This window comes from Mus musculus, chromosome 14 (genome assembly GCF_000001635.26).
Source record: "Mus musculus strain C57BL/6J chromosome 14, GRCm38.p6 C57BL/6J".
Classification (NCBI taxonomy): Eukaryota; Metazoa; Chordata; class Mammalia; order Rodentia; family Muridae; genus Mus; species Mus musculus.
The window spans coordinates 120,115,120-120,139,764 of NC_000080.6; the positions used below are offsets into that span (position 1 = coordinate 120,115,120).

At 43.0% G+C, this 24,645-nt stretch overlaps 1 long non-coding RNA gene across 3 annotated transcripts in view; it reads right to left on the reverse strand.

Moving 5' to 3' along the window:
• The window catches only part of Gm4681, a 52,183-nt gene that overhangs the window by 25,177 nt on the left and 2,361 nt on the right, over positions 1–24,645 (reverse strand). The window contains exons 2-4 of one of the 3 annotated variants that reach the window (XR_003951033.1): positions 20,865–20,977; positions 6,289–6,395; positions 4,482–4,632 (exon numbers count right to left, since the gene is read on the reverse strand). This is a non-coding gene — a long non-coding RNA (predicted gene 4681). Of the gene's footprint in view, positions 1–4,481; positions 4,633–6,288; positions 6,396–12,156; positions 13,530–20,864; positions 20,978–24,645 lie in introns of those variants that run through there. The other 2 variants (XR_001781467.2, XR_001781469.2) reach the window with 2 other exon arrangements.

Consider the following 24,645-nt stretch of genomic DNA (forward strand, 5'->3'; position numbering starts at 1 on the left):
GATGACATCATTGGAAAAAGACAATACATGAAAATGCTTCATGTTCTATATATCAAAACTCATGAGGCTAGGTGATGTCACTTCTCTGTATTTTTTATTCAGCTTAACAAAGAACTATTTGTATAGTGGTACAGAATGTGCCCACTGAAGACCAAGGGACAATGGGTACCATAATTTTAATATGTGAACAACTTTAATTCCACCTATTTCTAAGATAGAACAGGAAATGGAAAAGTTGGAGGAAGCCAAGTGCTAAATTGGGCAGTTCAAATTATTTCAAGTAGCAATATGCTGAATTTGGCTTCTTGCATTTATTTATTTTTAGAGCTTATTCACTTAATTTTATCTGTATGTGTGTGGGCCTGATTATGTGTATGTGCCTAACGTAAGTGCACCAGACAGTTGGGATCAGAGGCGGCATGGGATGTCTGAGACTGGACAGTTGTGAGCTGCTGTGTGGGAACTGAACCTGGCTTCTCTGAAAAACCAACAATCATTTTTGGCTGTCAAATCATCTTTCCCGTCCCACCATGAATCTATTCAAAGTGGAGGTAAATCCTGATTTACTGCATGATATCTGGTAGCTATAAACTTACCATCCAGATTTACGATAGTTTTTTTTTTATTAAGTACAATTACTGAGGCTCAATCTGCATCAAATACATTTGCCAAAACACTTGAATCCCAAGCTAACTCTACATTGTGGATAATTATATTCATAAAACCACTATCAACATCACGAACAGAAATTTTTAAGTAATATATGAGAACTTCCATGTATAATAGTAGCAGCTGCTATTTCCTGGAGGCTTTATATGAATGGATCAACATTATGATATTTTATATTTGTGTTTATTTTTCAAGACATGATTGCTCTTATAGCCTCACCCCTTGCTACTTTATGAACTAGTTTACAAAGCAGAAAACAGAGACTCTAAGAAGGTAGATACATTTGCAACCACCAAAGCATAGATTTTTGAACATCTTTTTTTTTCCTGATTCTGACGTAGGCACCATCCTTATTGAACCAGGCTGCTTTACTTATAGATATTCTTTATAAGGATCCCTTGTTCTACACCAAGTTTACACTGAGTGTTTAATGATCTAAACCCTAGTTAATTTTAAAATGGGAAATAAAAAATTATACGATAAATGTTCACATTCTATCACAATTGATCACATGTAATTACCATGAAAGGTAAGCGACAGCCATATTATGCTTACAAACACTAAGAGTGCTTTCCTTTAAAGTATGTAATAACACTGAGATTATAGCTCATATGTATTTCAAGTTTAAATACTGGCAAACTTATCTATTGAGCAGACTATATGACTCAAGAATATTTAATCTCCAATAATTCTAACTGCCTCAGGCGAAAATACATACATCAATGACAGATACACTCTGAATCGGTTTCTTTTCTATTGCTGTGATAAAACATCATGACCAAGGCTACATAAAAAAGAAATGGCTTAACTGGGCTTACAGTCCCAGAGGGTTAGCGTATATGATGTTGGAATGAAGGCAGAACAGCATCAGCTGAGAGCTCACATCTTAATCCACTAGCAGACAGATCAAAACCCAACCCCATGACACACCTCCTCCATCAAGGCCACAGTTTCTTATTTTTCCCAAACAGTTTCAACTAAGGATCAAGTATCTAAACATATGAGCTATGTTTTCATTCAAAACCCTACATTTTCTACTTCAATACACGATCAGAGAGAACATTGTATGGGATTGAGTGGTGATGTGGTATAAACTGGAATGGCCTCAGGAGACCAAGTTACCAAATGCTTAGGAAGTTTGTGTGCACGTTGTGTGCTCAGCTATCATTAAAAATGAGCCATGCAGTCTTGCAATTAAATTGCACTGGGATTAAGGTGATAACTAACTCCTAACTGTTTTAGTCCATCTCAGTACTGTCTACACTCACGCAGGCATTCTGTTGTCTGTTCCATGGACACTGTACATGGGACCGTGCATCATGTGACTCTTCTAAGTTCCATATTAGGTGACATCAGCAATAGTGACAACTTTAATTTGGCCAGTTTGGCAAATCCACAAAATAAGGGCTGGACTAAGGGCTTGTTAACCTGCAAACTATAGACTATGGGTAGTTTTATAAAGTAAAATTATAAATTTAAACCTTATGAGTTATATAGTTCCATTAGAATATCCTCTTATTTCCTGCTGTCTGTGCTACTTTTATAATAACTGCACAAAGTGGCACAAACTCAACAAAGATCCATGCCCCACTAATCCAAAAATACTTAGTATTTGATCAATTAGAGAAAAAATGCCGATACCTAGTCTAGGTTTAAGAGGCTAATTGACAGAATGTTAATTTTGTAAGTTGAATATAGAAAGTGTGTCCTGTATACAGCTATCACATTCTGGCTAGATAAAGACTTGGTAAATTTTTCTTTCAGTACTCAAAACAACTATTCAACTCAGCAAAACAGTTGCCTGCATAATTAGCAAATGATTTAAAATGGCAATGTATACAATTGTATACAATGTAACACCAAATTTAAAGACATTTTGGTGTATTAGTGTAATTTTTTGGAGGATGAGAAAAAGTTTAAACAGACCACATGTTAATTTTAATGATGATAAATGGATTACAAAGAAGTAGTCAATTTAGGATGCGACTCTATTTGTCAAACCAAGGCTGAATGACATTGATGGATTGGATATATACGCACAGGAGTTTGGCAAAAATCAGTGAAAGTTTCCTGTGACTCAATTGTTTACGGAAAGCTCAAAATGTTGAATGGTTTATCATTATCTATAAATCATATGCCATGTATTGGCATCAGTAAAAGTAATAATCACACTCATGTGCTCAGTACACACACAGACACACATATTCATACACACACACACACACACACACACACACACACACACACACACACTTTCCCCTAGAAAGCTTGTCTTCAAACAATGAAGTGGACAGGATCAATCAGAAACCAGCATGTGTACTTTCTGTGTGTCTCCATGATATTAGGACACTCAGGTTCTTGTATCTATTTCCCCAACTAAGCCAGGAAACCAAGATTGGATAGAAGACAATATCTTGGGCAATGATAAAATAGAAGAAAGTAAGGAGACAAACTCTCATCCAGTTACACACAACCTGAAGGAGCATCCACTCTGAGTAGCCTTGCTCAAGGCCAGAGACAAAGAACATTGGGTGCTAGGGGGATAACAACTGACATCTGGAGCTTTAAACTGCTCTGGAGGCCATGACACCAGGGCTCGATTCCACACCCAGAGCACTGCCCAACAAGGTTTAGTGGGTTGGGGGTAGAGGTTCTATTCCACACTCAAGAATGAACCTAGGGTCCTTCCACTTGAGGCCTAGACCAACCCCAGACATCTTAGAGGATCATGGAATATCTTGTTTATGGGTGACCTACAGGAGAGTGTATACTGATGATAGCAAGCAGTCTGGGGATAATTCTGGGGGGATCTGCACAAAAGGAAATGGTCATTTGTCGATACAGAGTATTCCCTTACTGCAGTCCGTTCCCATCCCTTCCTTTGTGGACAGGAAATTTGTCATACATGACGCTTCCCTCTGTGAAGGGCATCCTAGTAAACATGCTGGACTCATCCAAACTGCACAGTAAACCTAAAACAGTTCAGGCAAACTGGCCGACAGTTGTCTGCTGCAGATCTGCAGGGCTCGAGCTGGCTCCAATAGATTATGAGAAGGGTGAGGGAGATGAGATTAATCGGTCCCTATTTCTCTGATTTAACTACTGTTCCACCTTAATTTTACAAAATAGAGACTCAAATACCTAGCTGCTTGGCGTTTATGACCTGAGGTCAGTGTATGCTTTGTTAGTGGAACTTGGTGAGTCTTTTCTAAAACGTTGTGTAAGGAAAAGCAGGTGCTCATAGGAGATGATAGGGAAGTATATGGAAGACTCAACAGAAGAACAAAAGGGACATCCTGGAGAATGGAATGGCACAGAGCAAAGACCAACACCCAACGGTGAGGACAGAATGAGGTGCCTGCAAGTGCATGTGTATCGGTGGATGTCTGAGGAACTTGCCAAAGTCTATTTCCAGCACATGATTCTGAGGACAGCAGGCAGGAATGTGCTCCTGGAACAGTGTCAAGCAAGCAGGCCACCTTCGTCTCCCCAGCGTGGGTGCCAGTAGTGACATACATGTGAGGGAGCTGCTTCCACACACCTCCCTCCATCTGCTTCCTGGACTCTAGGAACAGAATGGAAGTGCTGAGAGCTGTGGCAAAGCCAGAGCCACTGCTGTCAGTTGGCCCAGAGACACCTCTTGTGGAGTTTGGCACACTTCACGCAGGTACACACTTTGGTGAGAGCCACTGTCCAGTGTCATCTATAACATGAGTTAAAACACTATTGCTCACGGGTCTTCTTTCATAAGCAACAAGGACAGGAAGATCACAAAAAAGGGCCCAGAAACGGACACGTAGGCTCTTACCCACCATGTGATGGAGGTTTTCCTTGGCCCCCGGTGTGTAGGAAGGCTGCCCCCTGTGGTGGCCTTGCTTGCCTTCTTCTTTTGGGTGTTTCCTGGTGTAACTCTACCATCTGTCATGTGGAGTATTCTGAGAAAGGCCCTCCTATTCTAGCAACCTGCAGAGGGATGACAGATGAGTGTGGGGGAGGGGAGCACATGTCCCCCTCTCTGAGTGGGCTTGTGTGACTTCACGTCAAGCAGAGCTATAATTACAAATGAGCTTTTGAAAAGAATGCATTTCCAAATGTCAAGGGTTGTGGTTTCTTCCATTGTCTTTCCATTTCTCATCTGTTTTCCCCATAAATTTATTTTTTGGTGAAGAAGAGACAAAATCTTAGAACCCTTAGAATCTAAGGACCCCAGAAAAGTAGCCTTTTCTTTTTACAAAGTAAAATTAAAACCTTAAGAGAAGTCATCAATAATAATAAACATTGTAGCCCCTGGATAGTCAGAACAATGGTGTGAAAAGAACTCGCTACTGCCCTGTGCTATCCAATGTCCTATATGTCAGCCTGCAGTCCGATTTCATACTTCTTGAAATGGAAGGATCACAGACAGCTCTGAGGACAAGATGCTCAGACATTGTAAGCACACTCCGTACAGAAAGAAAATGTAATCTCTTGAATAATTTATACTGATTGCAGTATATATACTGATTGTTCAAGTAGTAATTTTTTTAGTTACAAGAGACTAAATAGAATACATAATATTTAAATTTTTATTAAGTGGTTTTAATTTTTTAATGCGGCTGCTAGAAAGTTGAGAAATATATTTTCCGCACGTTCCTGCCAGACACTGGGAGATAGCCAGCAGAGTAAGGGAGCCATGGCATTAATAATTAGCCTAGAAACTCCCTTGCTGGTCCCCTCTCAAGTTCACACTTATTACCCAAAGCTTTAACTGGCAACCGCTTTATTTTCTTCTTATTCCATCTATTTTAGGAAATGAGAAGCATTTAGAAAATGAGAGGTGCATACTGTTACGGTATAACTCTTAAACCAGAAACTTCAGCCTTTCTCTGTTCTTTTTTTTTTCTGGTTTCTTTTTTATTTATTTATTTTTTATTACGTATTTTCCTCAATTACATTTCCAATGCTATCCCAAAAGCCTCCTACACCCTCCCCCCACACCCCTACCCACCCATTCCCATTTTTTGGCCCTGGCGTTCCCCTGTACTGGGGCATATAAAGTTTGCCTGTCCAGTGGGCCTCTCTTTCTAGTGATGGCCGACTAGGCCATCTTTTGATACATATGCAGCTAGAGTCAAGCGCTCCGGTGTACCGGTTAGTTCATAATGTTGCACCTATAGGGTTGCAGATCCCTTCAGCTCCTTGGGTACTTTCTCTAGCTCCTCCATTGGGGGCCCTGTGATCCATCCAATAGTTGACTGTGAGCATCCACTTCTGTGTTTGCTAGGCCCCAGCCTAGTCTCACAAGAGACAGCTATATCACGGTCCTTGCACCAAACGCTTGCTAGTGTATGCAATGGTGTCATCGTTTGGAGGCTAATTATGGGATGGATCCCTGGATATCGCAGTCTCTTGATGGTCCATCCTTTTGTCTCAGCTCCAAACTTTATCTCTGTAACTCCTTCCATGGGTGATTGTTTCCAATTCTAAGAATGGGAAAAGTGTCCACACTTTGGTCTTCGTTCTTCTTCAGTTTCATGTGTTTTGCAAATTGTACCTTATATCTCACTATACTAAGTTTCTGGGCTAATATCCACTTATCAGTGAGTACATATTATTTGAGTTCTTTTGTGATTGTGTTACCTCACTCAGGATGATGCCCTCCAGGTCCAACCATCTGCCTAGGAATACCCTTTGCGTAAAGCACACGGTGGGGGTGGTGCACTGTGAGGAGATCAGAGAACAAAGTCCTGTGGAAAGGGAATGAAGAGGTCAGATCGATGGTTAGAAAATTCGCCGCCCTTCTTGGAAGAGACAGGTCTGAGAGCACCTAGGGCAGAAGGGAGAGGCTGAGTAAGCCTCTACTACCTAATTTACTAAAGACCAATAGGTTTAAAGGGCTCACTGTTCCACCAATCATATTGTGCCTAGTTGCTGATGCTACATTCTCTGACCCTGGAAACCACATAAAAACTTGGTGATTGGGTGACCAGGGTTACCACCTCTCCTTCCGGTCTGGGATGACCCCAGTGCACTGAATCAATAAATTCCTCTTGCTTTTTGCATCGATTAGGGCTCCACATGGTTCACTCAGGGGGCTCCCCGGTAAGCTAAGGCTCGCCAGAGTCTTACGTTAGTAACTGAGTTATGTTAAAAAGCAAATAATTAAAAGTCTCACAAATATGTAACGTTTCAAAACAGTTCACAAAAGGATTAAACTACATGTTCCAACTTCCAAACTGGACTGGTTCTCCCGCCCAGGAATGTCTTTGCTATCCGGATCCTGTAAGAGTTAACATGGCTCTAAGCCAGCATTTACAACATGTCCTGAGTTGATGGGAGACTCGAGGAATATAGCCAGTACTTTAAAGAGTTGATGCTGACTCAAATTATATTATTGTTGCTGTTATTGCTATCACCTCCACCATCATCACCATCACCTCCACCATCATCACCATCATCACTGCTGTCATTATCATCAGTATTGTTTGTGTGTGAGAAAGGGGCTTGACAACTTTCATGAGTTGATTATATTGCTCAATCTCAGGTCTTGAGACAGACAGCCTCTGTTTTCAATGCGGTCTCATCAGCCCTTTAATCCATTCTTAAAAGACCAACTGGAGGACCACTTTCACATGCATTCATAATCCCTCTGCCAAGCATTCACATGTTCACGAGAAAGACTGAGAAAAAGTGGAAAGACACGAAGGGATCCCACGAGGCATACACGTACAGAAAGAGCAGGTGCAGTGTACAGGGGAACAGAGGGAGGAGAGATGCACACTTCTCAAAAGAAAACAAACAAACCCAATAATGCGGGTGAAAACTACCAGAAGCCTTTATCAAGATAGCTGTGAACATGTGGAACAGGGGCTGGAAAGACTGGAAGGGAGAGGGGGTCAGAAATCTGTTGGTAAATTGTATCTCCTAGGAACATTAGAAGCTGCACTCACAAAGTTCCACCAACGTGACTGCCCAAACACAATCTGAACAAACAGGACAGCAATGAACAGGCCAACCTGAAGAGAGAGAGCTCCACAGCCCCCAAGCCCTCGGAGTAGAACCGCAGGCGACTGTGCAAAACTGGGAGCGAGAGGAGTGGTCCTCCATAGGGAGGATGCACACATGGTTGCTCAGTGCCAAACAGACAGCCCTAAAATCCCACGTGGAAGTTATATTGTATGGACTCAGCAGGGTAGAGATATATATGGATATACAGATGCATACAAGTATGGATGCTATAACAATTAAATTTTTTTAAAAGAGAGACCATGAATTTAAAGGAGAGTGGGGAGGACTGTATGGGAGGATTTGGAGGGAGAGAAGGGAAGGAAAACTGTGAAAAACTTACAATCTCAAAACCAAACAACAAATGTGTGAGACCCAGCTAAAGCTGTGCTCAGGGCAAATCTGTAGCCTTAAGTGCTTGCATTAGAAAACCTTAGAATCCACAGTCTAGGATTTGGGAGCCAGAAAAATCTTCTTGTAACAAGCCAGGTCATAAACATTTGACTCCTTGACTAATATATGGTCTGTCCAGAAATATTCAACACTTCTTATAGTGAGAAAGAAGCCATAAATAACAGAAAAGTAAACAATTATGTCTGTGTTAAAAATCATTATGAACACTGAAATTTGAATTTCATGTAATTTTATGTATTAATATTTTTAGAAATTTTAATCAAGCAAAAACATTTTTAAAAATTCAAAATGATATATGGACTTAATACAATGCCAATCAAATGTTTAACAGGATTCTATTGCATAAATTAATTGATTTAAAACTATATATTGGAAAATAACAAATTTAAAATACTGAAAATAGAAAAGTTACAGAAAGTCACACTGTACTATAAATCTTAATATAAAAGAAATATCCTGATCAAAAAACACTTGTATCAGTATGAACGTGCACATAAGACAATTGGATAGTATGCAAAGACACATAAACACCTTTTTTGATTTTCACAAGACTGCCTTAGTAATTCAGTAAAGAAAAGAGAATTTTCAACAAGTTATGTTGGAACTAGATAGTCAGGTGGAAATAAAAAATAATTAGTACTACCCATATATGCAGTGCTAAATGGTTGTTCATACAACATTTTGGTTGTTCTATGCCAGTCAGCTCTAAAATCACACATGGAAGCAACATTATATGGACTCAGTAGGGTAGAACTAGATATAGATAGATAGATAGATAGATAGATAGATAGATAGATAGAGATAGATAGATAGATAGATAGATAGATAGTAGATAGGTAGATGGATCGATAGTAGATAGTAGATAGGTAGATAGTAGATGATAGAAAGATAGAGAGGAGAGAGATGATAGATAGTAGGTAGAGAGATAGTAGATGATAGAAAGATAGATAGATAGATAGATAGATAGATAGGCAGACAGGCAGATAGGTAGATAGAGAGTAGATGAGAGAGAGAGGGGAGAGAGAGAGAGAGAGATGCATATAGGCATGCAATAACAATTTTAAAAGGAGGCCATGATTTTTTTTTATTAGATATCTTCTTTATTTACATTTCAAATGTTATCCCCTTTTCTGGTTTCCCCTCTGAAAACTCCCATGGTCACCAATCCACCCACTCATGCTTCCTGGTCCTGGCATTCCCCTACACTGGAGCATAAAACCTTCACAGGACCAAGGGCCTCTCCTCCCACTGATGACTGACAAGGCCATCCTTTGCTACATATCCAGCTGGAGCCATGGTCCCCTCCATGTGTCCTCTTTGGTTGGTAGTTTAGTCTCTGGAAGCTCTGGGAGTACCAGTTAGTTCATATTGTTGTTCCTCCTATGGGGGAGGCCATGAATTTTAAGGAGAGCAGGAAAGAGCATATGGAAGGATTAGGAGGGAAGACTAATCAGGTTGGTGGGGTTTTCAAAATGAAATGATAAAAAAACAAGAGAAGGTGAAGCTGAGATGAAGATTTGTCCGAGGACTAGAGGAGAGTTAGAAAAACAATAAGGGCAGGTGTGGCCGAGACAAGGTGTGTGTGTGCATGAAAATCTCAAAGAATAAAAAGAGAAGTCAAGAGCAAATCCCAAACCATATCTCATTATAGGAAGAATAAACTAAAATTGGATCATAAACCCAAATAAAACCTAAACTGGAAAAACCCTAGCGGAGGAGACAAAGAGTGAAGTCTTGAGTTTGGAGCATGTCTTCATAAATAACACACAAAGCACAGGCTACAAGAGGGAGATTTTGATTGACTTAACTGTCACCGTTTAAAGCTTCTGCTCATAAAAAAAAATACTGATTAAATGGACATGCAAGCCAAAGAGTTTAAGAAAATAACTGGGAAAAAATGTATACCTGATAGGGAACTGCACGTAGAAGAACTGGAGACCCACTAAGATGAAAGAGTGGACAACTGGGTCTGAGGGAAAGGTCTCGGAGTAAATTAGGGGCTGTGTGATCAGAAGACCTGTGCAGTGATCGTGTTCCCAGCACCACATAAGAACCTGGATGCAGGGGTGGATGAGGGAAGGAATGGATGAGAGGATACCCGTTCGGACAGGAACTTCCTGAAAGAAAAGACATAAAAAGCCAGTAAAAGAAAGGAAATGTGCTCACCAATGCACACCCTTGAAGTCAACGTTTGATCCCATTACAACCTGTTAGAATGCAAAATATAAAAGCAATGGCACTTGAAGACTGAAGAGGGTGTGGTGTGCTGGAAAGACACCCTCTCCCGTTGCTGAGCAGAAGGCAACACGGCGCAACAGCACTAGGAAATATTTAACACTGTCTTATCTACAGTGAAGTACACACTCAACACAAAACTCTCAGGATACACAACCCCGTGATCCTGCCCTTGGGACTTAAGTAAAGAAAGGGGAATGCTATGTGCACACAAAGCTCTAGTCTGCAATGTCTATAGAAGCTTGATTCACAATTTCCTTGAAGCAACTATCTGCCACCTGATGAGTGGAGTAAGCACACCATCTCATATCTGTCAGTGCCACGTTATGCAGCAGTAAAGAATGTGCACCCACTGGAGTCTGCAGCAAGATGGACAGATCCAAGGGGTTCAAGGAAGACAGACGGCTCAATACAGTTCCACGCCCATTGCACCCCACACAAAGCTAAGCCATGGGGCCGGAAATGTATGTCAGGGATGGAGCAGTGAGAGGGTGGCGTTCAATGGGATATTTAGAAATTTAGGGGGGGGGATGAAACTATTCTCTGTCTTTATTTTTGTTGGTGACTTCATGACGGTATGCTCTTGAGTATAATCACCATGTGAATGCCCTAACATGGTAGGTTCTGTGTTGGCCAACTGATAGTTAGTGTGTGTGTGTGTGTGTGTGCGTGTGTATGTGTGTGTGCGTGCGTGCATGTGTGCATGTGTGTGTGTGTATGTGTGTGTGTGTGTGTGCGTGTGTGTGTGTGTGTGTGTGTGTGGGTGTGTGTGTGAACCCCATTCTTCGGGAGCTGATCACCTTGTTTATTGAGATAGGCTCTCCCACTGACCTGAAACTCTGGGGGTGGGGTGAGCCTGGTTGATCTGCTAGTAAACTCCCAGGAACCAGCTGCCTCCTCCTCCCAGTGCTAGCTTTACAGCAAGCGCTACTCCCCGGACCATGCTTGATTCTTATTGCCCTCATTTGGATGCATAAAAAGAAATGGATGTTTCCAGTAATTTCAGTTATGCAACACTCTTGTTTGGCTCATCTTTCCTCAAATTTCTGTTTTTCACACGTAACGTTGAAGTACTTTGAAGCAGCAGAATGCTCAGCAAGAAGTGCCTCATCCCACACAGGTGGGTCCCACAGCACAGGTAAACCCGCAGAACCAGGACTTCTGTGGGACTCACGAAGAGAAGATGCTCTCTGGCAAGATCAATATGTGATTTACAGCTCCCCGGAAAGCCTGTGTTCCTTCCAGGCCGGCTATGACGAGTAGGTAGAGCGAGTTGCCTGCAGGTGCTGCTGTCCCTGTCTGGGTTTTTATTAGCAACTTTAAGGATCCAGTGAGCTCTCAGTGGGACTAAAGGACAGGAAAGATGTTATGATGACATCAGAGGCAAAATGAGCACATTGTACACAACAGAGCTGGATTTATAAGAGAGTGAGCCCAGGGTTGTCTTCCCCTGTAGCTACCTGGAGTGTGTGTGTTTGTGTGTGTGTGTGTGTGTGTGTGTGTGTGTGTGTGTGTGTGTGTGCACGCGCGTGCACATGTTTGTGTGTGTCTAGGAAACCCCTCAGAGAGATAAATCACATTAATTAAGACTTAAATAAATAAATAAATGTGTGTATAGGCATATGTATACATGTGTATATATATAATGTATACACGTGTATGTATGTATACATTATATATGTGTGTGTATATATACATATATACATATATATATATATTCTTAAATATATATATATTTTCAAGACCCACTGTCAACCCAAGCAGTCTTGGCTACTTTGGCATATAGTAAGTAAGTTATATTGTAGGCACTACCTGCATTTTTCTTGCTCACTGCCCCTTTTGATGAGGGAGCACAGAGCACACCAGCAGAAGAACACAAAGTTAGCCTGTGAAGATTTGTTTTTATTTCAGTCTCCAGAGTCTGTCTGAGGTGATGCGGTTGTTTTCATGCCGTAATCTGGGATACGAGGGATCTTGGATCTTTCTAGAGTCACTGTTAAGACCAGACAGAGATGGTCAGATGAGAAACCAAGTGAGGGTCTGCACTCCACCCCACGCTTTCTGATCCTGAATCCAAAGACAAGCGTCTAGGTGAAAATCTTCTGGTGGGTTCCTATCAGGATCTGCCACTGGCAGCCCAGACTCCCCGTCTCTGTGACATTAGCACTCTTCCCCTCCTTCTTCTCATTCTCCCAGACTCTGTAGGCCTGGCTTTAGGACTTGGCTAAGCTCTCAAGGAGAGTGACTTATGCTGAGTCACAGTTTGAGTTTCTGCAGCTCTCTCTGCTGAGTCATGTCTTGGGATCCGCTTCACCGAGACTATGGGCTGAGTGCACAAAACTGGTCTTACTTCCCTCTCACAATTTAAATGGCAGTCATTAACATGGAGTGTGATTTTCGCTTTCACCAAAGAGAATCAAGGTTATGTCTTCCCCAAAGTTATTATTTATCTCTTGCTAAAGGCATGAAGGGAAATTCCTTCCACAACATACTACAGGGAGCTAGAAGCACGGAGGTCTACACCAAGACATTTCGATGTGTTTTAGGTCACCTGGAGGAGCTTATCAAACATTCTGCCTCACTCGGGGACCTCTGGGTGGTGTTTCCAGACTGTTGCTGTCTTGCAGCATGGCACTTGTGGCACATGTATGAGACCCTCACAAGATTGGGCCTGTGTGTGCTCCTCTGTGAAGGGAAGGAAGCTCACAGCTCCTCATGCTCGCAGGACTCCTCTCTTCCGACGGTCACACAGGAGAATGAGTGACAGAAGACGGGGTCTTTGGTAGGGTAGCTGCTTGTCATTTGTCCAGGGGTTTTTCGGTGCTGTAGCTGTTCAAGAGCACTTAATATTACACAGGACCCTTCACTGGTGTGGCTGCCTGTCACTGCCCTGATGAGCTCCCAGGGTGACATGATGCTGACTCTGAGTCACTTGCCATCTTATAAGTGATCCCAGCCCCAAGATGATTTCGGACAGAGTCCTGGATCTGCTGCTGCCCTTTCGGGGTGAACAGTCACTTCTTGATGTCTTCTCGGGAAAGGTCACAAAGCACCTGGGAGTTCGCTTCCCTAAAGGCCCCTCGGAGGAACCAGGACTGTTTTAAAAGGCTGCCCTTCAGTCTAAGATGGAGAAGCCTGTATCCTGGATGATGCTTTAATGTTTTCTGGCTCTGACTTTCACTGGCTGGATTCAATTCAGAGACACTGGTGATTATCAATGCCAGATTCTTGAAAGAAAAAAAAGGGGGGGGGAATTACTTCTTAGCTTAAGTGTGACTGTCTGAAGTCACTGTAGTCTTTAATCATTTCACTTGTGGTCTAAGAACCAAAACTGACATTTCTCCCTCCTTTCCTCCTCACTCCCTTCCTCTCTCTCTCTCTCCCTCCCTCCCTTCCTCCTCACTCCCTTACTCTCTCTCTCTCTCTCCCTCCCTCCCTTCCTCCCTTGCATCTTCCTCATGTGTTGTGTATATGTGTGTAAATGTAGGTGTGTGCTTATGTACTTGAAAGTACATGTGTGCACATAAAAAGGTTCAAGGTCAGGTGTCTCCTTCAGTCCCTCTGTACCTTATTATTTGAGACAAGGTCTCTTACTGAACCTGAAGCTTGTGCATTTGGCTAGACTAGCAATCCAATGAACTTCAGGTATCTAGCTGTCTCTACCTCCATTCCAACCTTCCTATCCCAGCCCCAACCCCACCCAGTGCTGAGACTGGGGTACAGATACAGATGCAAGTCTCCATGCCTGGTTTTAGATGTGGTCCCGGAGAGGCCAACACCAATCCAACTTGTGCAACAGTTTACCAACTAGTGGGTTATTTCATTAGATTCTTTCATTCATCACCTCAATTCATACCATTAACTTGTTTCACGAAATGGAAATGGTGAGATTTTTTTAAGGAAAGGGTGGGATTCTTGTCACTGTAGCACTGATGCCTGGTTACCTGGAGCACTGCTTTCCATTATGGGTAGGACATGAAGGCAAGCCGTACATCACGCCCACGAGGTATGCATCTGTATGCTATGGCTCACTCAACAGTCAAGCCCTACGCCACTGAGCAAAAGCTTTCGTGTAAGCTATACCACTCTTTGAAGCCATCCACTGACCAGTGAGAAACTTAAATAACTGACCCATTGGCACAGTGTGAGGATGGAGGAATGAAGCTATTCCATCTTGACTGAGCTTTAAGCCTTTAACATTTCAAACAAAGAGAAAGGCACAGGTGCTATTTAGCGCTACCATCCCAACTCTGGAAGTTGTCACCTGGCCATCTTCTCAACCTCTGCCCTCTTGACATTTTGAACTTATACCTCAGTTGTGTGGGACAGCCTTTGCCATATAAGGTGAGAAAAAGCACATGTCTCTATCCATCGAAAACACCTCCATGCCTCGCCAAATGTCCTCTGGGTTCAGAATTACTGAGAAACACTGACCCACATCTACCAATTTGAATTATGATGATAAAATTTTCAGAAAATTAAAGAGGCTCCTTGCGATGTAGTTTTGTAGGCTGGAAACATATTTATTTAGATATTTGAACATAAATAGATGGCTGAGGAGGTGATCCATTCCAGCATCACGTAGCCTCCACGGTGGGGTGACACAGGGTTCCGTCAGTGTGAGTGAAGGATGCAACTGTTCGGATTCAATGCAAAATTAGTTTAAATTACTTAGCAGATTTGCCTCTTAAAGCAAAAGATGGACTTTTATATGCAATAGAGACACGGATGGGATACGGAGAATGGAAAGGGCCTCTAAAGATTATATAAGTGGGATATGGAAGAGTTCAAATCTATGGACCCCTGAAATAGTCTGCAAGGTCTTGACCTTAACATGTTGACTTCGATGTTTGTTTCCTAGACAAGGAGAAAGGAGGACACCACATAGTCCACTCCTGGTGTAAGCAGCTGCCCTAGGATTGTCTTCCTCAAAATCCCCAGCATCCCCTCACACCTGTCATGGTCACTCTCGGCAAGATGGATGTTGGAATCTTAAAGCCATGCCCATCACTGCTCATGGAAATCTAGTCTGTTTTTAAGGACAAGGCAGGGGACTCACATTGGGTAACAGCTAGTGACGTCTGCCACACTGACTGTGGTTTTCATCATTTCTGTCCATCATAACAACAGACACATAGCGTTCCGCGGCTCTCAGGTGCCCTGTCATTTATATCCATGGTGCACATAATGAACCTGACAGGTGCAGCTCAGCCCCATCTCGAAGGAATAAAAGACACGGTTTGTTATGAAGCAAAATATGACAGATGATGGGCCAAAAGACAGATTTACATCTCACTTTATACAATGTCCCCCATGTGGAAGCTGTTTCAGCAATGGAACAAGACAACTTAAAATATATTTGTGGGAACGTCAGAGAGGTGGGTTATAGCAAGACGAGAGAATCTCTACTATTGGACTCAGGTGTTGTCTGGCTGCGTTGTTAGGTCTCCATTGTTGCGTCAAGTTAAGATATTCCAGAGGTTTTTATTTGTTCGTTTGGGATGTTAGGTCTTGGTACACAAGGAATGGCTCTTTGGGAGCTAAGGATATCTGAAAAGAAATGGTCATCTATTGGCTCAGCATAGTCACTGAAGTATTGAAGTATTGATTAGTGCGCCATCAGTGCACCGGCCTGGGCAGACAGTTTCTTATGGGGATTCTCAAGTACCATTGTCAGACAACTCACTGTGGGTTTTACCAGTGGTGTGTGAACCTGCTTATCGCTGATGGCGAGTTTCCGTGGGAGAGACGTGTTCATTCACTTTCCTTATTGAAATGTTCTTCCTGCTACACTCCCTGTCTCTCCCTGTATATTCTAGAACCATTTGGATGTGTTAACAAAGATAACTCTCCAGTTAAAGAATTGGATTTTATTCAACAGCTTCAAATCTTTACAGTATTAAGTCTTCCCATGAAAAAATACAGCAAAAAGATCCATTTCTATGTAACCCTTAGTACAGTAGAGTCATGCAGAACTTATATTAATTTTCTCATATATTATCCATACATAGTTTATGACTTTTTTGGTAGTATTAATAGGGTGTTGGTCCTTATTTTACACTCTCAGTGATGTATATAAAGAAGTGGTTTTATATGTGGGCTTTGTATGCACTTAATTTGCTGTCTTTCCTATGCATTCCAAAATAACATATATATTTTTTTTATTTTTGAAAATTTGCATATTCTGAAGGTATTTTTATAACACATTCTTCTTTTTCCACTGCTAGCTACTCTTCATTAATATTAACTAAATTAGCCATATATTCTATAATATTGCTAATTAATCATAACAATGTGCTTCCTACTCATGATTTTAACAGTAGTGTTTGTAGCTTGCACCATTAAATATACTGCTGCCTATTGGCTTGGGGAAAATGTTCTGTATGCTTTTCAAAACTATCTTTCCATTCTCTTTTTTATAAAAAGTAATAATTTTTAAGCTTTATCAAGAAAATTTTCATGCTCGTAAATACATTTTCTTTTTATGATTTATAATATAATATATAGTCATGTTTTCAGGTATTAAATAGTGTTGTAGGTTACAGTAAATTAGCATTTTAAAACTGGTTAAAAACGTTGCTTTCTGGCTGGCCTGGCATGGTGGCACATGCCTTCAATCCCAGCACTGGGGAAACTGAGGCACGCACAGATCTCTGTTGAGTTTGAGGACAGCCTGGTCAACAAAGTGAGTCCAGGACAACCAAGGCTATTACAGAGAGAAACCCTGTCTCAAAACAAATAATGAATGAATGAATGAATGAATGAACCAATAAGTTGCTTTCTAGTATTTGATAGGTCTCTGTCTGGGTTGCTGTTCTATAGCTGTGAGAAGACACCATGACCACAGCAACCCTTATGAAGAACAACATTTCGGATATTCAGTCCATTATCGTCATGGCAGGTGGCATGCTGGCATGCAGGTGGACATGGTGCTGGAGAGGTAGATGAAAGTCCTATTTCAGGATCTGCTGGCAACAGGAAGAGAGAGAGAGAGAGAGACAGAGAGACAGAGACAGAGACAGAGACAGAGACAGAGACAGAGACAGAGAGAGACAGAGACAGAGAGACAGAGAGACAGAGAGACAGAGACAGAGACCCTGGGCCTGGTTGAGCGTTTGAAACCTCAAAGCTAGGCCCCAGTGACACACTTCCTCCAAGGCCAAACCTCCCAATAGTGCCGCTCCCTATAAGCCTATGGGGCCATTTTCATTCAAACCAGCACAAATGTTTATAGAAACCTTGAGTCAGTAGCTGCTCTATGTGTGTGTGTGTGTGTGTGTGTGTGTGTGTGAGAGAGAGAGAGAGAGAGAGAGAGAGAGAGAGAGAGAGAGAGAGAGAGAGAGAGAGAAGAGAAAGAGAGAAAGAGAAAGAAAACAGGAGACAGGGTTGGGAAACCAGACAGTGATAATTCAGATTCACTAACAGCATTACTCTGTTTATTAGGGAATTAAGTCAGCTTGAATTGATCCACATCTTTTCTATGTTATAAAAATATTTACCAAATATAGTGAATTACACACTTAAAATCTTGAAATAATTCTTTGATATAATTTACCCCAAACTACTTATTCAGAGACTAATTGTAATGCTTTGATAATATGTTTAATAACTTGTAAGATAATTGAATAGTTTAGGCTTTGTGCTTCATTTAATGCCAGTTTGGATAATAAACACTTTTCTCAGCACGTTTTTGTCTAGGATTTTTTTTACCCCTTTGGCATACTCTTCTTTTTGTGGACCCCCATAATGCCCCTCCTGTCTTTATCTACTGTGCATTTGGAATCTACCCCAATGTTTTCCTGTCTTCCTAACACTATGGTTTTCTAAAAACAAACAAAGAACTAAAACTTTAAGATGGAATGACAGTGCAAATAAGGAGGTTAGACCCTCTTGTTGCATAGTCTCATTTCCTCTTTCTTCTCTTTGCCTCCTTTTTCCCACCCCAGGGATAAGACAATGTCATCCAAGTTTCCAAGGGAATCAGTGTCTGCCAATACCAAAGAAAGTGGGATTGGAGGAGGTCTGAACATCACAGGTCAATTACACTTACTAACCGTCATTGAAATATCAGGTCTATTCACACACGTGCACACACACACACACACACACACACACACACACACACGCCACACACACACACACCATACTCACACACACACACCATACTCACACACACCACACTCTCACACACCACACTCACACACACCACACTCTCACACACCACACTCACACACACCACACTCACACATACCACACTCACACACACACCTCACTCACACACACCACACACACACACATACACCACATACCACTCTCACACACACTACACTCACACACCCCACACTCACACCCCCCACACACACACACACAAACACACACACACACACACACACACCACTCACACCACACTCACACACACCACACTCACACACAGGGTTGAGGGGAGGTTCCCTAGGCAACCACTAATCCACTTGGAGTCTCTGCAGATTTGCTTGTTCTGGACACTTTACAAGCAGGGCAGGAAGTAGTGCTTACAATTGTCTTCTTTTACTTAGCATGTTTTCAAGCTTCATCATAAAGAAGCTCAAATCAGTGCTCATATTGTTACAGACAAGTGTTATTTTATTTTATAAAGATGTTTTATTTATCTTGTCATCATTTTATACAAATCTTTTTTTTTTCCTTTTTGGCTTAAACCATTGACAATGAGGGTTTTATACAGCCAGTCATGTGATGTGGGGTATTTTCCTTGAAGCCACCAGCTTTTTCCTGTGTTCTTGAAATCAAAACCATTATAGATAAATAGGATAAAAAGGTGTTCACACCTTTGTGGATTCTTGTCCCAGTAGCTGTGGTAAACACATATACTATAATCTCTCTCTCTGTCTGTCTCTGTCTCTCTCTGTCTGTCTCTGTCTCTGCCTCTCTCTCTCTCTCTCTCTCTCTCTCTCTCTCTCTCTCTCTCTCTCTCTCTCCCCCTCTCTCTGATAAACCTGTTAAGATCATGATACAATTCAGAAATCAAAAATGGAAACCAGTCAGTGCCGCCTGTGTGTCTTGTACCCTCTGAGGTTTGTGCCCAGCATGGACAGCAGACCCCTTCTCACCCATGTCTACTGGGCCATGTAAGAACTAGGAGCACAGCCCCAGCTGCCTGGTTCAGTTGGGGACACCAAACTCCCAGCTGCCTTGTGTTTATTCACAGAGTCTTACACTGCCAACAACGGAGGGCATCATCCGTGATAAGAATCCCACCAAGCCAGCAGTTACACTGGAAGTGGAGAGCTGGGTCTCACCTTCTCTGAGACAGGGAGAGTAGGCCAAGTCTGGTGGGTGACGGCCTGGCTTTTCTGGGCTGGAATGTCACAGAATAGAGATTTGAGTTCCCACCTCCAAAATGTTTTCACTTACAACATTTCTGACACCAAATGTGTGGGTTCTTTCTTCACACCAATCAACTCTCCAACTCTCCAGATACCATCTGGTGTCCCACAATTCAGTTCAGTTCTAACACTAACTACACGGAGTCAGCACAAGCCCCAGAGGTAAAGGGCTCAGTCACACGACACTATCTAGTCTACTTCAGACACCAACTGAAAGACCAGGCCACTGTATTAGTGACCAACAAACTGTAAGGTCTGAGCCCCAGAGCTCTGCCCCATGATTTAAAATTTGTCAGAATGGCACACACACACACACACACACACACACACCATAAATAAAATAAACCACCAAAAGGTGTGCTTTCTTTGGACTTAGCAGCTCACTTCAAAAGATACAATCAGGAACAACCAAGTTCAAGGGACACAGAGAGTTAGGGGTGGCAAGCACAGAGATCCTGTGACCTCTGAGGATAAGCAGCCCACCCTGTTGAGGATTTTGTACAGACTATGGCACAGATCAGCTTACTAAGTCATTGTCCCTTGCTGTTCCACTCGGTCCTCACCTCCACTCAGCTCCAGACTAGGCTGCAAGTCACAGCCGCCAAACATGGTGTTGGCACATTTGGCAGCCCAGCCCCACCCACCTATTCTAAAACTATGGGGGAGGGGAGCACCGAGCAGCTCCTGAGGATTACAGTGAGTTACAGCAGACTTTTATCTGATGATCGTGACCCAGAGAGACACCCACTGTCTCGTTTTTTACTTGGTAGATCAGGTCACCAAGGCCACACACACGTGTCCAGTGCTTTTCTTACCCACTGATCCACTAGCCACTCCCTGAGCCTCACTGTTCAATAGTTCATTCATCTTAAACTCAATGTACTTTCGATACACCTGGAAACTCTGCCAGATCAGGTCTCTGAATGTGTGTCAGCGGCATCTAACTAAGGCGATCTGATGATGTCTTATCAGTAATTCAGGGTGGACATCTCTGGGCTTTCTTGGCTCCTGTGAGGAATCACTTGTCATGAGCAGAGTCTTGCACAATCCTGCTTACTAGTTGATAATATTTCTGTGTCTTCCGCGAACACACAAACTATGAGTTATAAATACATGCCTAGAACAGAGCCTTAGTTCATCCCGGGACTGTCTGACATCCCCACCCGACCCTTCACTTACAAGCAGCTGGGCTGCACCTTTCTGGCATCCGGTGTGCCTGGCTGCGTGTTGAGCATCAGGTATGGGTGGCTGTGTTTTGAGCAATCCTGAGTTTCTTTTCTCCATTGCCCTACCTGGTATAAAATAAAACAGAGACCACTGAAGTTCTTACTAGTAAGGTAGATTGATTAGTTTTTGAAATTGCTGCAATCAAATGCCTGGCAAGAAGCACATTGAAGGAGAAAATAATTTTAGCTCCTGGTGTGAGAGTGTGGGTCATCGTGTAGGTGAACCAGAACAGCAGGAGTATAGGGGATGCTTGCTTACATCTTAACAGATGGCACACAGAGAGACTGGGGTCAGAAGTAGGACTGAGCTATGACCCAAAGGACCTGACTCCCCACGACCCCTTTTCTTCAACCAACCACAGTTTCATAATCACCCAAAGAGCACCGAACTTCAAGCCAAGAAGCATTCAAACACGTGAACTTGTTTAGAATATCTTCTATTGAAACTGTATCCTAAGAAAAGTGGCAGGGGAGACCAGAAAAGTGAGGGTAATGCTTTTGTTATTTTGTTATTAGTTTTATTATTTTGTTTCTTTTTGTTTTCTTTGAAGGGTGTAGGAGGAAGAGGTTTCTCCCTGCTGAGATGACAGCATCTAAGGCTTCAGTGTCCCCTCCCCACAGTTCTTCCCTGAAATCCTGTGAGTTCTTGTCCTAACAGCACTGCAGACTGGCAGAGCTCCATCATAGCTTACCATACTTTCATTCATTTATGACTGGCAAGGGCTGTGCATCCAGAAACTCTGCAAGATATGGTCTCGGTCTACACGTTGGCTATGACTGACAAAGGAGGTCTGATGACATTCATCACCAGGTCAGGGTGGACAACTTTGGGCTTCCTTGGCTCCTGTGCGGTATTGTGTTCTCATGAGCAGAGTCTCTGGGTACTCTGTGCAGACCGAGGAGAGTTCTGGAAGAGGTGCTAATGTATGCTTGGCAGTAGCTACTGAATGTGATAATCAGGCTCCGACTCTGCGGCGCTGACTCAGCTTTTTTCCTGCCAGGATGTGAAAGGTACCATCCAAAGACTGAGAACAGACACGTGGTGGTCATCTTGCTGTCTCCAGAGATCTATTCTTATTTGGTTGAAAAGCCCAGAACATCATCTATAAAATAAGAGGACGGTGCCTTGGAATCTCTACGGTGACTTTCAGTTCTTATCAGGTTTAATTGTGAAAGTTCCAGTTGAACTGTCAGAATGACAGCGATGCTTCATAACCCAGTGTGAAATAAAAATTTTTAAATACTTTTATGGGCTGGAAAATACCATTAATCCACATCCAGATTGGACAAGAGTGAACTGTCTCCCTCACTTCACACCAGGAGGCATCCAAAAAGTACAACTCTAAAGGGTTGGTCCAAATTGAAGAAAAATTTCTCTGGTGATCTGGACTATTGTTTCTGGGCCCTAAGAGGAGGGGATAACCCTGCTCCATCTTAAAATGTCAATCTCTAGAGCCTTCACTGTGTCTAGTTAGGAAAGACCAACACATGGGGTACGTTTCAACAAGTCAGAGTTTAAAACCTTGAAGGTCAAAGCAGAATACAGCTAAAAGATCTATGATCTTGAAGGAGCTGGAAGCTGGGGCTGCACTCTGGAAACCAGGCATTGCCACCCACCACGTCGATAGCTGGGCTTGAGGAGGTGTGGCGCCACTGGAAGACCATAGCCAGCTGCCCATCTCCACACCACTTCCTCTCAGTTAGTCCACTCCCCCTCCATACACACACTCCAAGCCTTGCATCTCTTAACCGGAAAACAGGAAGGCTCCTCCTACTTTTTAGGGTTGTACACAGACTTTCCCAGCGCCTCCAAGACTGGACGTGTACGTGTCCTTTTCTAGTCTCCGCCTTCCTCTTAACACTGGCTCAGTTGGAGCTCCAGGAAGTCAATGGTTTCCTTTCCTGAAGCGAGCTGGTAGCAGCCTGGTGTTGCATAACCTGCAGGATGAGCGCTGGGCCCCGAGGGAGCCAGCGCTGGCCTCGCAGACAGGCTGGCGCGAGTCCGGCATTCCGTCCAGCAGGGGGCAGCAGAGCTCGTCGGCGCCGCTGCGCAGCCCGTCTGGGAGACTGGAGCCATTACAACCCCTCCGGGAAAGGCTGGAGTCCTCAAGCATCCCATTCTCATTTGTGGAAGCATTTTTCCAGCCTCGTTTAAGCTAGGACACAGTGTTTCGGCAGCTGATGCGTAATCGCTTTGGTTTTTGGGGTTTTTTTTGTTTTTTTACTTTCTTGCTCTGCTTTTGTTCAGTTTTAAAGAGGCATTAATTACGTTCCTAGTCATATCAATGCGCACCAGACACCTTGTATTTCGTTATAGCATCCCTTCATCATCTTTGCTCCAATTTCCAGATGATAACCGTGCTATAAGTAACTGAAAGATGTAACTATTTCAAAACAGGGCTGAGACTGGGGCTGGAGCGAATAAGGAAAGGATGTATGGGTTGGTTTTGGGAGGTTGTTTTGTTTTGTTTTGTTTTCCTTCTGTTTTTAACAGTCTTCTGTCCAGACGTATTGGACATGATGTAATAAAAGCCCGATGTAGGTCCAGCGCTTTTATAAATGCTTGAGGATAGGAACTAAAATGATATTGGAAGATTTCTTGAACTGAAAGACAACATATAATTCAGTTTTTCCTTTGAGCAGTTGACCCAGGCACGGGTGGGGGGTCTATGATCTTCACCCCAGAACTGCTGGATCACAGCCTGACGTTCCTCAGCTCCCCAGACGGTTTCTGTGTGCTTGGAAGTCTGGGGAACAGCCTGGGGGGGGGGGGCTCCTAGTTTGCCTTCAAATTTTGGAAGGCCTGGGCTGGAAAGATGGCTAAGCAGTTAAAAGCACTAACTGCCCTTCCAGAGGTCCTAAGTTCAAATCCCAGCAACCACATGGTAGCTCACAACCATCTGTAATGAGATCTGATGCCCTCTTCTGGTGTGTCTGAAGACAGGTACAGTGTACTTACATATAATGAATAAATGGATCTTTTTTTAAAAATTGGAGGGCCAATATCTGAAAAATCTTGAGTGTATTTGTTTGACCTTGTTCGGAAGGGCAGGAATAGCTTCAGTATATATGACCCCTGAAAAAAGAGGAGATTCTCCAGTTCCCCAGAAGAAAAGGGAATTGTGGGTTGGGGGGGTGGGGTTTATCTCAAACCTACTGGCTTCATACTAGTTACCAGCAAGTTCAAACTGGGATGTCTCACCTAAAAACTTCTTCCCTCTGATTCTTATTACTTGTAAGATAGGGATGTGGTTTTTAAAACCCACTGGGTTGTGATCCCCTCCCTCGCCGCATGGCCGTATGTGTGTGTGTGTGGAGGGGTGAGTGTGAGTGTGGGTGTTTGTGTGGGTATCTTGTACAACTCATTCACGGATACAAACAGTGGCAAAGGTGCAGGGTGATGTGGTTTGCCCCGTGGTAAGCGTCATCACAGTCAGAAGAAGCTACTATCAGAGGGATCATCACAGTGGTCCGAAGGTCCGGAGAGACTCCGTGGTGTTAGAGCACAGTGCGAGGACAGATGCGATAGACAAAAGGAGGAGAGGGCAAAATTCACACTAGCACCCAGACAACGAAGGGCAGACGTTCCCCTACCAGACCCTTAAAAATATTGGTTCTTTCGCAGCAATGCTAGAGTTGTGAGTTTCAGACCCTTCGAGGCAAGCCCTTTGAGTCAAGCGGAACCAGCACAGTCAGGCCGAGGGAGCCCAGTCAAGCCTAGCGCCGGAACCGCA